Here is a 13,994-nt window from a genome sequence, read left to right on the forward strand (position 1 = left end):
TGATAAACCAAAGATCTTGAGGTGAGTATTCATGCACACACACACACACACACACACACACACACACACACACACACACACACACACACACACACACACACACACACACACACACACACACACACACACACACGCACACACACACACACACATATTGTTTTATCATTTTACAAGCTCGAGCTTGAATATCTGCTATTTTTCAAACATTATTATGTACCTAGTTAATATCGAATTAATTTAGTAGGAGAGCCATTGTTCTAAAACAATAATAGACAATAAAGTTTGACTGACATGCCCTAGTTGCTTATTTTTGGCTTATTGTTGGCTTACTGTGAGAATGAGGCCAGCTTTGGCGAGGGAGGATGAGACGGTAAAGCTACTGATGCTTTGTGTGTTCGTGTCTGTGGTGATGGTACCAAAACTATTGCAACGTTGTCTGAAAGCAGAAAGAGTAGTTTAACAGAAGTCAGAACGCAGAGTACAAAGCTGGCTGGCTGCTGCGTCTCTGATTTTCCTATGTTGTCGTCTGGATGTTTAACAGAAGACAGGTAGGCAGGCTACAGCTACAGTTAGGCTATAAGCTTATAGTTTCTCTAAATAGCACAGGTACGTGTGAATGGGTGACATATGGGTAGGGGGGGTAGGCGTCCAGTCTCACTTGAATACCCCACTCACTCACTCACTCACTCACTCTGCAAACGTTATGTGTGGAATGGGTGACATTGTTTTAATCAGCCCTTAATCTGAAGCCACACAGAAACGGGAAGTGCAGGTCTTTTGCACCCTAGCCTGCTTCCAGGTCCGTGAACTGAGCAAATATAGAACTTCCGGTGTCAGAGCTGGCAAATATAAGACTTCCGGTTTGAAGCATTCGCCTTCAAAGTAAAATGCTCTTAATTAATTCCATTGAAAAACGTTGAATTTGCAAAGATATGCTCATTAAAAATATAAATTAGGCATTTGAACAAAGCCATATAACAAAAAATATGTGTATTTGTAAAAAAAAAAGTTTTAATAACAAAAAATATATCTAAATAGATAAATGCTGTTCACTGGAGTGCATAGCCTTTACAAATTGGACACTGGATAACAGACAGCTCTTCGTGTCAGAACTTTTGACACATATATGCACACGTTCGGGGAGACCTCCTCTACCACACCACACTCTCCGCTAAGCGGGATAGGCGGCATTGCAAAATTTGATGGCCGTCCAGTGCGGCCAGGTGCTAAAAAAAGAACTCAAATGGTGCCGTTTTCCGACTCTAGTGGGCGCTGGAGAGGAGACGGCTCTTCGTGTCGGCACTTTTGACACACGCACGCGTTCACAGAGACCTCCTCTACCACAACACACTCTCCGCTAAGCGGAAGAGGCGGCATTGCAAAATTTGCTGGCCGTCCAGTGGGGCCAGGTGCCAAAAAAGTCCTCAAATGACGCCGTTTTCCGACTCTAGTGGGCACTGGAGAGGAGACGGCTCTTCGTGTCGGCACTTTTGACACACGCACGCGTTCACAGAGACCTCCTCTACCACACCACACTCTCCGCTAAGCGGAAGAGGCGGCATTGCAAAATTTGCTGGCCGTCCAGTGGGGCCAGGTGCCAAAAAAAGTCCTCAAATGGCGCAGTTTTCCGACTCTAGTGGGTGCTGGAGAGGAGACGGCTTTTCGTGTCTGCACTTTTGACACACGCACGCGTTCACAGAGACCTCCTCTATCACACCACACTCTCCGCTAAGCGGGAGAGGCGGCATTGCAAAATTTGCTGGCCGTCCAGTGGGGCCAGGTGCCAAAAAAAGTCCTCAAATGGCACCGTTTTCCGACTCTAGTGGGTGCTGGAGAGCAGACGGCTCTTCGTGTCGGTACTTTTGACACACGCACACGTTCACAGAGACCTGCTCTACAACACCACACTCTCAGCTAAGCGGAAGAGGCGGCATTGCAAAATTTGCTGGCCATCCATTGCAGCCAGGTGCTAAAAAAAAGTCCTCAAATGGCGCCGTTTTCTGACTCTAGTGGGCGCTGGAGAGGAGACGGCTCTTCGTGTCGGCACTTTGGACCCACGCACGCGTTCACAGAGACCTCCTCTACCACACCACACTCTCCGCTAAGCGGAAGAGGCGGCATTGCAAAATTTGCTGGCCATCCATTTGAGTTCTTTTTTTAGCACCTGGCCTCACTGGACGGCCATCAAATTTTGCAATGCCGCCTCTCCCGCTTTGCGGAGAGTGTGGTGTGGTAGAGCAGGTCTCTGTGAACGCTTGCGTGTGTCAAAAGTGCCGACTTTTGACACACACTCCTGTGGTAGAGGAGGCACCTGGCCCCACTGGACGGCCATCAAATTTTGCAATGCCGCCTCTTCCACTTAGTGGAGAGTGTGGTGTGGTAGAGGAGGTCTCCCCGAACGCGTGAGTGTGTCAAAAGTGCCGACACGAAGAGCCGTCTCCTCTCCAGCGCCCACTAGAGTCGGAAAACGGCGCCGTTTGAGTTCTTTTTTTAGCACCTGGCCTCACTGGACGCCGGCCATCACATTTTGCAATGCCACCTCTTCCGCTTAGCAGCGAGTGTGGTGTGGTAGAGCAGGTCTCTGTGAACGCGTGCGTGTGTCAAAAGTGCCGACACGAAGAACCGTCTCCTCTCCAGTGCCCACTATAGAGTCGGAAAACGGCGCCATTTGAGGACTTTTTTCGAACCTGTCCCCACTGGACGGCCAGCAAATTTTGCAATGCCGCCTCTCACGCTTAGCGGAGAGTGTGGTGTGATAGAGGAGGTCTCTGTGAACGCGTGCGTGTGTCAAAAGTGCCGACACGAAAAGCCGTCTCCTCTCCAGCGCCCACTAGAGTCGGAAAACGGCGCCATTTGAGTTATTTTCTTAGCACCTGGCCTCACTGGACGGCCATCAAATTTTGCAATGCCGCCTCTCCCGCTTAGCGGAGAGTGTGGTGTGGTAGAGGAGGTCTCTGTGAACGCGTGCCTGTGTCAAAAGTGCCGACACGAAGAGCCGTCTCCTCTCCAGCGCCCACTAGAGTCGGAAAACGGCGCCATTTGAGTTCTTTTTTTGGCACCTGGCCGCACTGGACGGCAGGGGCGCTGGAACTCCCAAATCCCAAGGGGAGCTGAGCCTGGAGGAGTTCATGCGTGCGGCCAAAGGCCGCATGCCGAAAAATTCACGTTTTTTATCCGGTTTTGGGTTATTTTTATTACGGTTTCGTGTGCTTATTCCCCGCACAACGGTGTAACAAGGAGCTATATAGTTACTAGTTATTTTAGCACACAGTGCAACACACAGCATGCATGCACACACACAGTCACTCACGCACACACTACAAAATCGGGTATTATTTTTGTAACAGTTTTCTACTGTTTTTTATTCCCCATATACAACGGTGTTAGTTTGCAACAATGAGATGGTGTGCCATCAAAGCGGGATTTAAATTTGACTTCCCTTCTGACCGGAAGTGGCAAGGTGACCATGTGATTAGGTCACCATGTGATAATCAAATACCTTTTTTCCAACATATTTTATTCCCCAAAGTCAAATACATTATTGTTTTAATATAGCTCTGTGTGTGTGTATATATAGGCTTATTAAAAAAAAAAAAAAAAAAAAAAAAAAAAACGTTTTTTTTGTTTTGTTTGTTTTTTCCTTCCCCCACCACCAGGGGAGCTGCAGCTCCCTCAGCACCCCACTTCCAGCGCCCCTGCTGGACGGCCATCAAATTTTGCAATGCCGCCTCTCCCGCTTAGCAGAGAGTGTGGTGTGGTAGAGGAGGTCTCTGTGAACGCGTGCGTGTGTCAAAAGTGCCGACACAAAGAGCCGTCTGCTCTCCAGTGTCCAATTTGTAAAGGCTATGCACTCCATTGAAGAGCAATTATCTAATTGTATATGTGACCGATGTAAGATGTCTCCTCTCTGAATTAACACACTCAGAGTTCAGGTGGTGGTAACAGCTCAGCAGCAGGTTGTTTATTCTGCATTCATAAAATGTGGGCACATGAGACAGTATGTCAGTATGGGTACATGTGGACACCAAGCACTGTCTCTCATGAAATCCTCCATTGCAGTGAGTATTGACTAGTATGCTGTACATGGCATTCTTACAGATCTAGTGATCGTATAGTGGATTTTATACTTTTTATACAACAAAACAAAAGACAGGAAAACTGTTCTCTTGAACAAATATACAGAAAATATTAAAATAAATGTAGTATCTTTTTACAATGAACTGTTACCATTTTTTATAATATTTTATCTTATTTATCAAATCACATGAATTATTTGCACAATGAAATCACAAGACTCTTAAACAACATACCTGCATTCATAAAATGTGGGCACATGAGACAGTATGTCAGTATGGGTACATGTGGACACCAAGCACTGTCTGGAAAGACAACAACATATTCTGTAAACTAGTTGCACTGGAGATCGTTTTTTACAAGTGGCAAAACACACACAAAATGAGTGATTGACCCAACAAAAACGTCACAGAATTAGTTTAATGTAGTTAGCTTTAAGGCAGTTAACTCAGACTAACTTTTAAGTGCTTTTTAATATAGTTTATATATTCGTTTTGTCCACAGGCAAGAGACACATTACCTCTCATGAAATCCTCCATTGCAGTGAGGATTACCCACAATCCCTTGCTACTATGAAGCTTGGTGCAGGAATGTTGGACAGTAGGTGGCGTAGTTCCCCATTTAGTGGGATTTTAACTACAACCTATTGGACTATGTCACATACACCCCCCTAAAATCCTGCTAAATCGGGGGATATCCAAAAAAAACAAAAAAACACCAAACTCAAGTCTCCAGTTACAGTATGCAGCAATAAGAGCAAAACTCAGTTCAAGTCAGTTAAAAACTTTCCACTTGGAATTAAATCAGAAAGGGGTCTGACCAGTCCCCTTACCAACATAAGACACGAAAGATGCCGTATACACCTCTCAGTTTATAAACCATGCTCTATAAGAGTCAACTTAACTGGAGGACACCTCTGGCAAGTACCCATGCACGAAAATAAAATCACTGGATCAATATCTACACAGAAAACATATCTTTTACAAAAGAAAACAAAGAATCAACAGATGTCACCGACAACGATTCATCAATGATCTGTTCGTTCATCTCACAAACTAGTCGAACAGGTGGCCTCACACTTCTGCCTGCCCTAGTACGACGTGGAGGTGGCAGTGAAGAAACTACTTGGCCCTGTGTGAGATCACCTGGTTGTGTATCAGTGGCATGGGTCTGTGCGTGATCTGTCAGTATGTCAACTGCATGAGTCTGTGTGTGATCTGTCTGAGTGTCAACAACATGGGTCTGCGTGTCATCTGACCGTAAGACATCATCATGAGGAGGGGAGGGGACACGTTGAGCTGCCTCCGCCAAGGCCTGGGAGGGTGAATCCTGGGACGGTACACATCCAGGGAAGGAGGCCGGGGAAGGGCACTGTGCAGCATTTGGGGAAGTGTCTGAAGTACTTGAGGCCACGCCTACAGGGCGAGGGACTGCAGCCATTTCGGCCACCGAAGATGGGGCACCCACAGCCACATCAGAGGAACATTCAGACTGGCTGGACGTAGCATCCCCATCACTCGCGTCATCCATCTGCAGAAGCCAGTTAATGGTCTTTGTTTCACCGTCTTGAACGTCAACAGGAACCACTGGGTCACTCTGCACACTTCCAGCAACTGAAGAGCAGCTCACCCCTAAGGCGTCGCTTCCTTCCACAGGGAGAAAGCTCACAGGGAGGAGCAAGTTCCTGTGGACCACTTTCTCCTTAGATGTCACAGGGTCTCTGATGCAGTACACGTTGATTTCAGGTTTAACAGACACCACTTCATAAACTGTAGAGTCCCATCTGTCTGCAACTTTCCTCACCCCTTTCAGACCACGATTAGCAAGCAGGACTCTGTCACCCACAGTGAGGGGTGACCCCTTCGCTTTGCGGTTGTAGTTCTCAGCCTGACGAGCCTGTGCCATCCTACTGTTCTGCTGAGCAATGCGTGCAGCCTCAGACAGGTCACGCCTCAAGCGAGAGACAAAGTCACAGTGGTCAACAACAGCACTGTTGGGGAGGGCATGCTGGAAGACGACATCAACAGGCAGACGTGGAATCCTCCCGAACATGAGAAAGAAAGGGGCAAAGCCTGTCGTCTCGTGCTCAGTACAATTGTAACAGAACGTCAGCATCTGGAGCATCTGCGGCCATCTGGCTTTGCACTGCGAAGGGAGGGTTCTAATCATGCCTCCGAGAGTCCTGTTGTATCTCTCAACAACCCCATTCCCCATAGGATGGTATGGGGTGGTGTGGGATTTCTGGATACCAGCCATCTCCAGCAGCTCCTTAATGAGTCGACTTTCAAAGTTAGCCCCCTGATCCGAGTGGATACGTTTAGGAAACCCATAAATGCTGAAAAAGTCAGACCAGAGACGGCGGGCAACCTGCTTCGCTGTCTGATTTCTACATGGGAATGCATGTGACAGCTTGGTAAAGTGATCCGTCACCACTAAAACATCCACACACTTTTTGTCAGTCTGTTCTGCAGTCCAGAAGTCAATACAGACTAGTTCCATCGGTTCAGTCGTGCGAATGCTCTCCAGAGGAGCACGGTCGTTAGGCTCTGGGGTCTTCCCAACCACACAGCGGAAGCAGTGTCTCACATGGTTGATGATATCACGCTCCATTCCCACCCAAAAGAATCTCTGCCTCGCGAGAGAAAGTGTGCGAGCCTGCCCCTGATGACCAGCCGTGTCATGTAGGCCTTGGAGGACTTGGGCCTTCATGGAGTCCGGGACGACGAACTGGTGAATGGTCATGTTCATCCGTTTGTCTTTCTTCACCCTGTACAACATGCCGTCCTTGATGGAGAGCTTGGGCCAATGTCTCATCAGTTTAACCACACCGCGAGACTCATCAGCACGTTCACGCCTAGTGGGCCTCTTGTGGCGCTGGATGTAAAAGAAAGCTCTGCCCAAGACAGCATCCTGCTCCTGCATATTAGCCAGTTCACTCTTTGGCATAGAGGTAGTCTGATCAATACCGGCAAGCTGAGGGATATCCGGCCCTGTGCCTCTCACTTGGCTGACACCTCCAGAGTCATGTGCGTCCAGCACGGCCGACACATCACGCGAAGAGAGGGACCCTGGAGATGGAGGCGGGGTGATGTCAGTTCCCTCTTCAGACTGTTCAACAACCAGCTGGCAGTTATTAGTACAATGGAAAGCATCCTGCACCGTCCTATCCACCATTCCACTCACTTGGTTAAGCAGCAAGGTGTAGGGTTCAGTTACAAGACGGTGGCTCATGCATGACTGGACAAACGGCTCTCTACTTAGTGCATCGGCAACCACATTCTTTGGGCCAGGGACATAGTTCAGGTCGAAACTGTAGGCCGCAAGCTTCGATACCCATCTCTGTTCACATGCATCTAACTTCGGTTTCGTCAAGATGTATGTTAACGGATTATTGTCTGTCCAGACTGAGAAACTTCGCCCTTTCAACCAGTGGCTGAACTTGTCACACACCGCCCATTTCAGAGCGAGGAACTCCAGCCGATGTGCTGGGTAGTTCAGCTGAGACTGAGAGAGAGTCTTGCTGGCGAACGCCACCGGTCTGGCAATCTTTCCATCAGGGGGCAACTGTGAGAGGACAGCTCCCAGGCCGTCAAAGCTGGCATCAACCGCGAGGATGAATGGTGCATCAAAGTCTGGGTGGGCTAACGTGACACTGTGCACAAGCTCATGCCTCAAGGCTCTGAACGCCTCCCTGCACTCATCAGTCCAGTCTGCCGGACACAATTTCACCTGGCCCTTTTTGAACTTAGGTTTATGGCCTCTCCCTCTCTTGTGTGGGGCTGCAGGCTCAGCTACAAGGTTGAACAGTGGCCTGGCTTTAGCAGAACATCCCTCAAGAAAATGGTGGTAGTAGAGGACCATTCCTAAATAGGATCTGATTTTCTTGGCACATGGTGTCAGCCCATCGGACTCCATCAGGTCAGTTTCCTGCACATTGTTTATGGCCTCCACCTTACTTGGGTCTGTCCTAACACCATCCGCACATATAATGTGTCCCAGAAACTTAACAGTCCTGCGAAGAAAGTGGCACTTTTTAGGTGAGAGCTTCAAGTTGTTGGCAGCCAGACGTGAGAAGACCATCTGCAGACGCTCCAGTGCGACCTGTTCAGATGGAGCGTAGACCATGAGGTCATCCAGGTAGCAAAGCAGGCTTGTAAAGTTCTCATCGCCGAAAATAGACATCATCATTCTCATGAAAGTGGCAGGACTGTTCGTCAGACCCTGGGGCATCCTGTTATATTCATGGAGACCGAATGGGGAGGAGAATGCGGTGAATTTCTTGTCATCCTCGTGGAGCCTGACATTATAGAACCCTGATGTGAGGTCCATAGTGGAGAACAGCACATTGCCACCTAGTGCGGCAAGGGTGTCTGTTTGGTGAGGGAGAGGATGAGCGTCTCTCACCGTCCTTGCATTCAGCCACCGGAAGTCATTGCATATGCGAAGGTCACCATTCGGCTTTACAACCAGGACAAGGGGAGATGCGTACTCGCTCTGAGACTTACGGATTATTCCCTGCTCCTCCATCTCATTCAATGCAGTCCGAAGCTTGTCATAATGGCACGGTGGGACTCGCCTGTATGGAAGTCGGAAGGGCTTGTCATCCATCAGGTGTATTCTGTGGACAAAATCCTTTGCTTCACCACAGTCCATTTTGTGCCTTGAAAAGGTCGACTCGTACTGCTCAATGATCTTCAGCAGTTTCTCTTTCCACTCTAGGGAAACTTCACAGGATGAGAGGTCCAAATCCTGCAGTCCCATGTCACTCAGCATGGATGACATCTCGGTTTCTGACCGAGGTGCAGACGACGAGCTCTGTGCGTGTTGTACACTGGACTGGATGCGATCTGGCTCAGGCATGTCCTGCACGGAAAGACAGGGGAACACATCTGCAACCTTCGCATTTCTTCTGAGGGTTAGTGGCTTTTCAGTGGGGTTTACTATCTTAACCGGGACGTAGCCATCACCCCATAAAGGAGTGACAACCCTGCCCACCAGGATTTGTGCAGGTCTGGTCTTGGACTGGGTAGGTTCAATCATGACTGTGCTACCCACTGCTGAAATGTCAAATGCTGGCAGTTTAGCCCATACTAAATGTTCAGACAATGGCTGTAGAGTAACACATCTCTTGAGCTTAGCTGTTCCAATTCTGAACGGCATTGCAGCACCTTTACATTCATCTGAGCAGGACAACAGGGACATTAAACGAGGCAAATTATCACTGTTCACTGGAGATGTTATGCTTTGGCCATCAACAATCTCTTTCATCTGTGTAATGAGCCACTTGATGGCATTGCTGCCCAGAATCATGTCATCACTTTGGCCTGGCACAACAAGAACAGGAATTATCACCTTATAACCATAAACAGATACAGTGAGGTCATACATAGCAGAAGGTGTGACATGATTACCCCCACAGCCAACAATGACAAAGCCCTCGGCTGACTTCTTCTCAATGTTAGGGGCAGACTGTGAAAGTCTTGTTTCTGCCATCTCACTTATAGTGCATGCCATCGAGCCACTGTCCACTAATGCCCTGAGGACATGTCCATCATCAGTAGTCACATCAGTGTAGAAGAGGCTATCAGTCCTCGAGAGTCTTTGCAGGTCCTGAAAAATCACAGTATTCTTTGATGCCCCTGCACTGCTGAAGGTCGTGTACAGTGTTTCATAATCAGTTTCTGTCAAGGTGGGAGGCTCACTCATCTGATCTGCGCTGTCCTCCCCTGCACGCAGATCACTCAGTTTCCCTGCTGACCAGGGGGATGTGAACGTTGCCCCTCAGGGCAGTTGCGTCTTGAATGGCCAGGCCGGTGACACAGGAAGCACAGTCTGCCCTCTCGACAGTGTGTCAAAGCAGAGTGAGAGCTGTCTTTGCATACAGAACATGGCATGTCATTCAGGCCCTCAATCCTCGGAAATCTGTTGTTACTATTTGGCCCTCTATTGGCTTGCGCTTGACCTGGGCTCTGAAGTAGCACCCTCTCTAACATTCCAATTAACTTCTCAAGGGTAGAGTTGTCTTGACTCACTGCTTTCTTCTGTTCAGGGATGTCTGTGTTCAAATTAACATTAGGGCTCACCTCAATTTTATTCATGTTGACTCTGCTATACAACTCAGCAGAAGACCTAAGTCCCCTCTCTAGGTGATATTCATCCAACACCTCCTGGACCTCACGAGCTGACCATTTATCAATCGTCTTGGACCTAAAAGTGAGAGCCAAATCTCTGCTGGGGCAGTGCCTGATGAACATACGTGTAACTTCAACAGAGGGGTTATCAAACATCTTGCCCTGCTCATTAAGACAACTAGCAGCAACATCAGCAGCTCTGTTCAGTCTAAGCCAGTACTCGTATGGGTCCTCCTTGTCCTTTGGTAGGGTAGAATAAAAGTCAGCTAGGGGTACAGAGGAGCAGTGGCTAGAGCTGAAATGTTTGCGCAAAAGTACATATATGGCCTGTGGGTTCTGCTGCACATCAATCTCACCATTCCTTATACCAAAACGCACAACATCTTTTGCTCTGCCTCTTAAGTGAATGAGAATCTCCTCAGCTTGATTTTCCAGTTGAACATTGCTTTTCCTTATGTAAGTTTTCATTGAGTCCTCCCATTCATCAACAGCCAATGTATCTGAACTCTCCCCTCTGAATGTAGGTGGCTCTTTGACTTGCCTCTGAGTGAACAGTTGGACTTGTGAGAGATCTATTGTGTGGCTGGGGAGAGCATCTGTGTTTCTGCTTGCACCATCACGGCTTGGGTGCACAGCAGTAGCAGGGGTTGACGTGAAGTGTAATGCAGGGGTTGATGGGAGGTGAGATGCAGGAGTTGATGTGAGATGTGGTGCAAGAGTTGATGTGAGATGTGGTGCAGGTGTTGATGTGAGGCGTGTCAGAATGCTATCTGCTATCTGCTGTCCTATTTGCTGTACAACAGTACTCATCTGATCAGCAAGTCTAATATCATCAGAGATAGGGTCTGGGACAGATGTGCTAATGCTCTGAGCTGGGTGCAACCTGACTGTAGGCTGACCGTGAGGTGAGGATACATTGTCACATCCTAAATGGCTGTCCACAGAATCAACTAAACCCGCCCCATCCCTCACTTGACCAGCACAAAGTGTAAACGGAAGAGGTGTGCGATTTAATCCACATGTTATACCCCTGCCCCCAGAGAGAGGGGTTTCATCAAACATATCTGGCTTGCCGGAACTCATATTTGATCATAAAGTCCCCACACATATAATATAGACAGCTTCAGGTGAACGTGGCTGATATAACTAAAATAACCTGAGAGTCCACCACACTGAATGAAGGCATACAGCTCCGACGATGCAGTGATGAGAAGACACCAGCCCGGTCCGACAGTCATCGACGAGTCACGGCACCAATGTGACCGATGTAAGATGTCTCCTCTCTGAATTAACACACTCAGAGTTCAGGTGGTGGTAACAGCTCAGCAGCAGGTTGTTTATTCTGCATTCATAAAATGTGGGCACATGAGACAGTATGTCAGTATGGGTACATGTGGACACCAAGCACTGTCTCTCATGAAATCCTCCATTGCAGTGAGTATTGACTAGTATGCTGTACATGGCATTCTTACAGATCTAGTGATCGTATAGTGGATTTTATACTTTTTATACAACAAAACAAAAGACAGGAAAACTGTTCTCTTGAACAAATATACAGAAAATATTAAAATAAATGTAGTATCTTTTTACAATGAACTGTTACCATTTTTTATAATATTTTATCTTATTTATCAAATCACATGAATTATTTGCACAATGAAATCACAAGACTCTTAAACAACATACCTGCATTCATAAAATGTGGGCACATGAGACAGTATGTCAGTATGGGTACATGTGGACACCAAGCACTGTCTGGAAAGACAACAACATATTCTGTAAACTAGTTGCACTGGAGATCGTTTTTTACAAGTGGCAAAACACACACAAAATGAGTGATTGACCCAACAAAAACGTCACAGAATTAGTTTAATGTAGTTAGCTTTAAGGCAGTTAACTCAGACTAACTTTTAAGTGCTTTTTAATATAGTTTATATATTCGTTTTGTCCACAGGCAAGAGACACATTACCTCTCATGAAATCCTCCATTGCAGTGAGGATTACCCACAATCCCTTGCTACTATGAAGCTTGGTGCAGGAATGTTGGACAGTAGGTGGCGTAGTTCCCCATTTAGTGGGATTTTAACTACAACCTATTGGACTATGTCACATATATAGCCTATATTTTTTGTCATTAAAACGTTATTTTTACACAGAAACATAATTTTCGTTGTATAGCTTCAATTAAATGCTTAATCTATATTTTTTAATGTGTATATCATATACAAATTAATCGTTTTTCAATGGCTTTAGGGGTACTCTTATTCTGAAGAGATTGACACCGGAAGTCTTATATTTGCTGACACTAAATTTGTTCACGGAACATAGCCCCCTGCTTCCAGACCATAGACCCCGCCCACTCTCAGAGTGGACTCTTGAGCTGAGTCGGAGATCAGGCTAATGTTATTTAGCATGCCCAGAATCCATTGAAAACCCTTTTGTATCAATTGTTCTCTTAGATTGACTGACCTAATGCCTGTCAGTCCTCTGTGGAAAAAGTGTGTGAAAAGTCGTACTGGAATTCAGGCACAGAGCATTGTGGTCAGGCACAGTGAAGACTGCTCTTGTTTGGACCATGGGGTCCTCCACCGCCTTTCCTTCCTTGTTTCTCTGCGCCTCCGTTGTTGTTGGGCGTCTTTTTGTTTTACATGTCTGAGCTCCTAGCGTTAAGGTAAGTCTTAATTTTAATTATGTACTGTAGGTTATCTCTTATCTGTTTCTAGTTTCATTCATGTAGACATATATCCTCCAGGTTACTTAATTAGCCTACTTTTTCCCCCTTTGTTAGACGTTCGTTTTTAGGAGCTCAGAAGACGCAGGCAGAGGAGCCGTGTGTGTTATGTTTTAGAGCTGCTACGTTTTTATTAATTCTTTTGTGCAGACAGTGCAGTGATGGAAAAAGTAGGCCTACTCAAATATACTGCAATTTAGAGATGCTCTGTTATTAGTAAAAGTCCGGAATGCTAAATGGACTTGAGTAAAAGTACAAAAGTATTGGCACCAAAAGTAAAAGTAGCATGCTCTTGTGCTGTTTATAATGTTGACTATGGGCAATTCAAGTCAATTCAAATCAAGTTATTAAGATTAGAAATAGAAAATTGTCATGGGAACGGATCCAAAGCTTGGTTTTGTCTTGCCCGAACATAGCCCTAGAATGTCTCTTATTTTCGGTCGATTGACACTCCGTGTAATCCCTCAAATAGAGCCATAGAACGGTCCCTATGCGCGGCGGTTAGCAGCGAATCTGCGCGGCACTAAAGTGCTGCGCGTTACTTGTGTACTCACCCAATAATTTATTCCTCAGCCTGGGAGAACGATATTGTCCTGTAGTGTCATATCCATTTGAAAGTTCTGGCTGAAAACGTGTACTTTGTAAAATATCTCCACTTATCACGAGCCAACACGGACGACTTACACGACCGGGCGAGGGGCCCGGAATGACTGCTGGACTGAATATATGAAAACTTCCTTTTGGAAGCACAAAACGTACGGGGCACACAATCACGCAGGTGGTGTGATTAGTCACCCTCACCCCACGTCAATCACACGCACCTGTCAATTGTGTGCCCCGTGCGTTTTGTGCTTCCAAAAGGAAGTTTTCATATAGGCCTAACAGTCCAGCAGTCATTCCGGGCCCCTCGCCCGGTCGTGTAAATCGTCCGTGTTGGCTCGTGATAAGTGGAGATATTTTACAAAGTACACGTTTTCAGCCAGAACTTTCAAATGGATATGACACTACAGGACAATATCGTTCTCCCAGGCTGAGGAATAAATTATTGGGTGAGTACA

Source organism: Nannobrachium achirus, assembly GCF_963921795.1.
Source record: "Nannobrachium achirus genome assembly, chromosome: 5".
NCBI lineage: Eukaryota > Metazoa > Chordata > Actinopteri > Myctophiformes > Myctophidae > Nannobrachium > Nannobrachium achirus.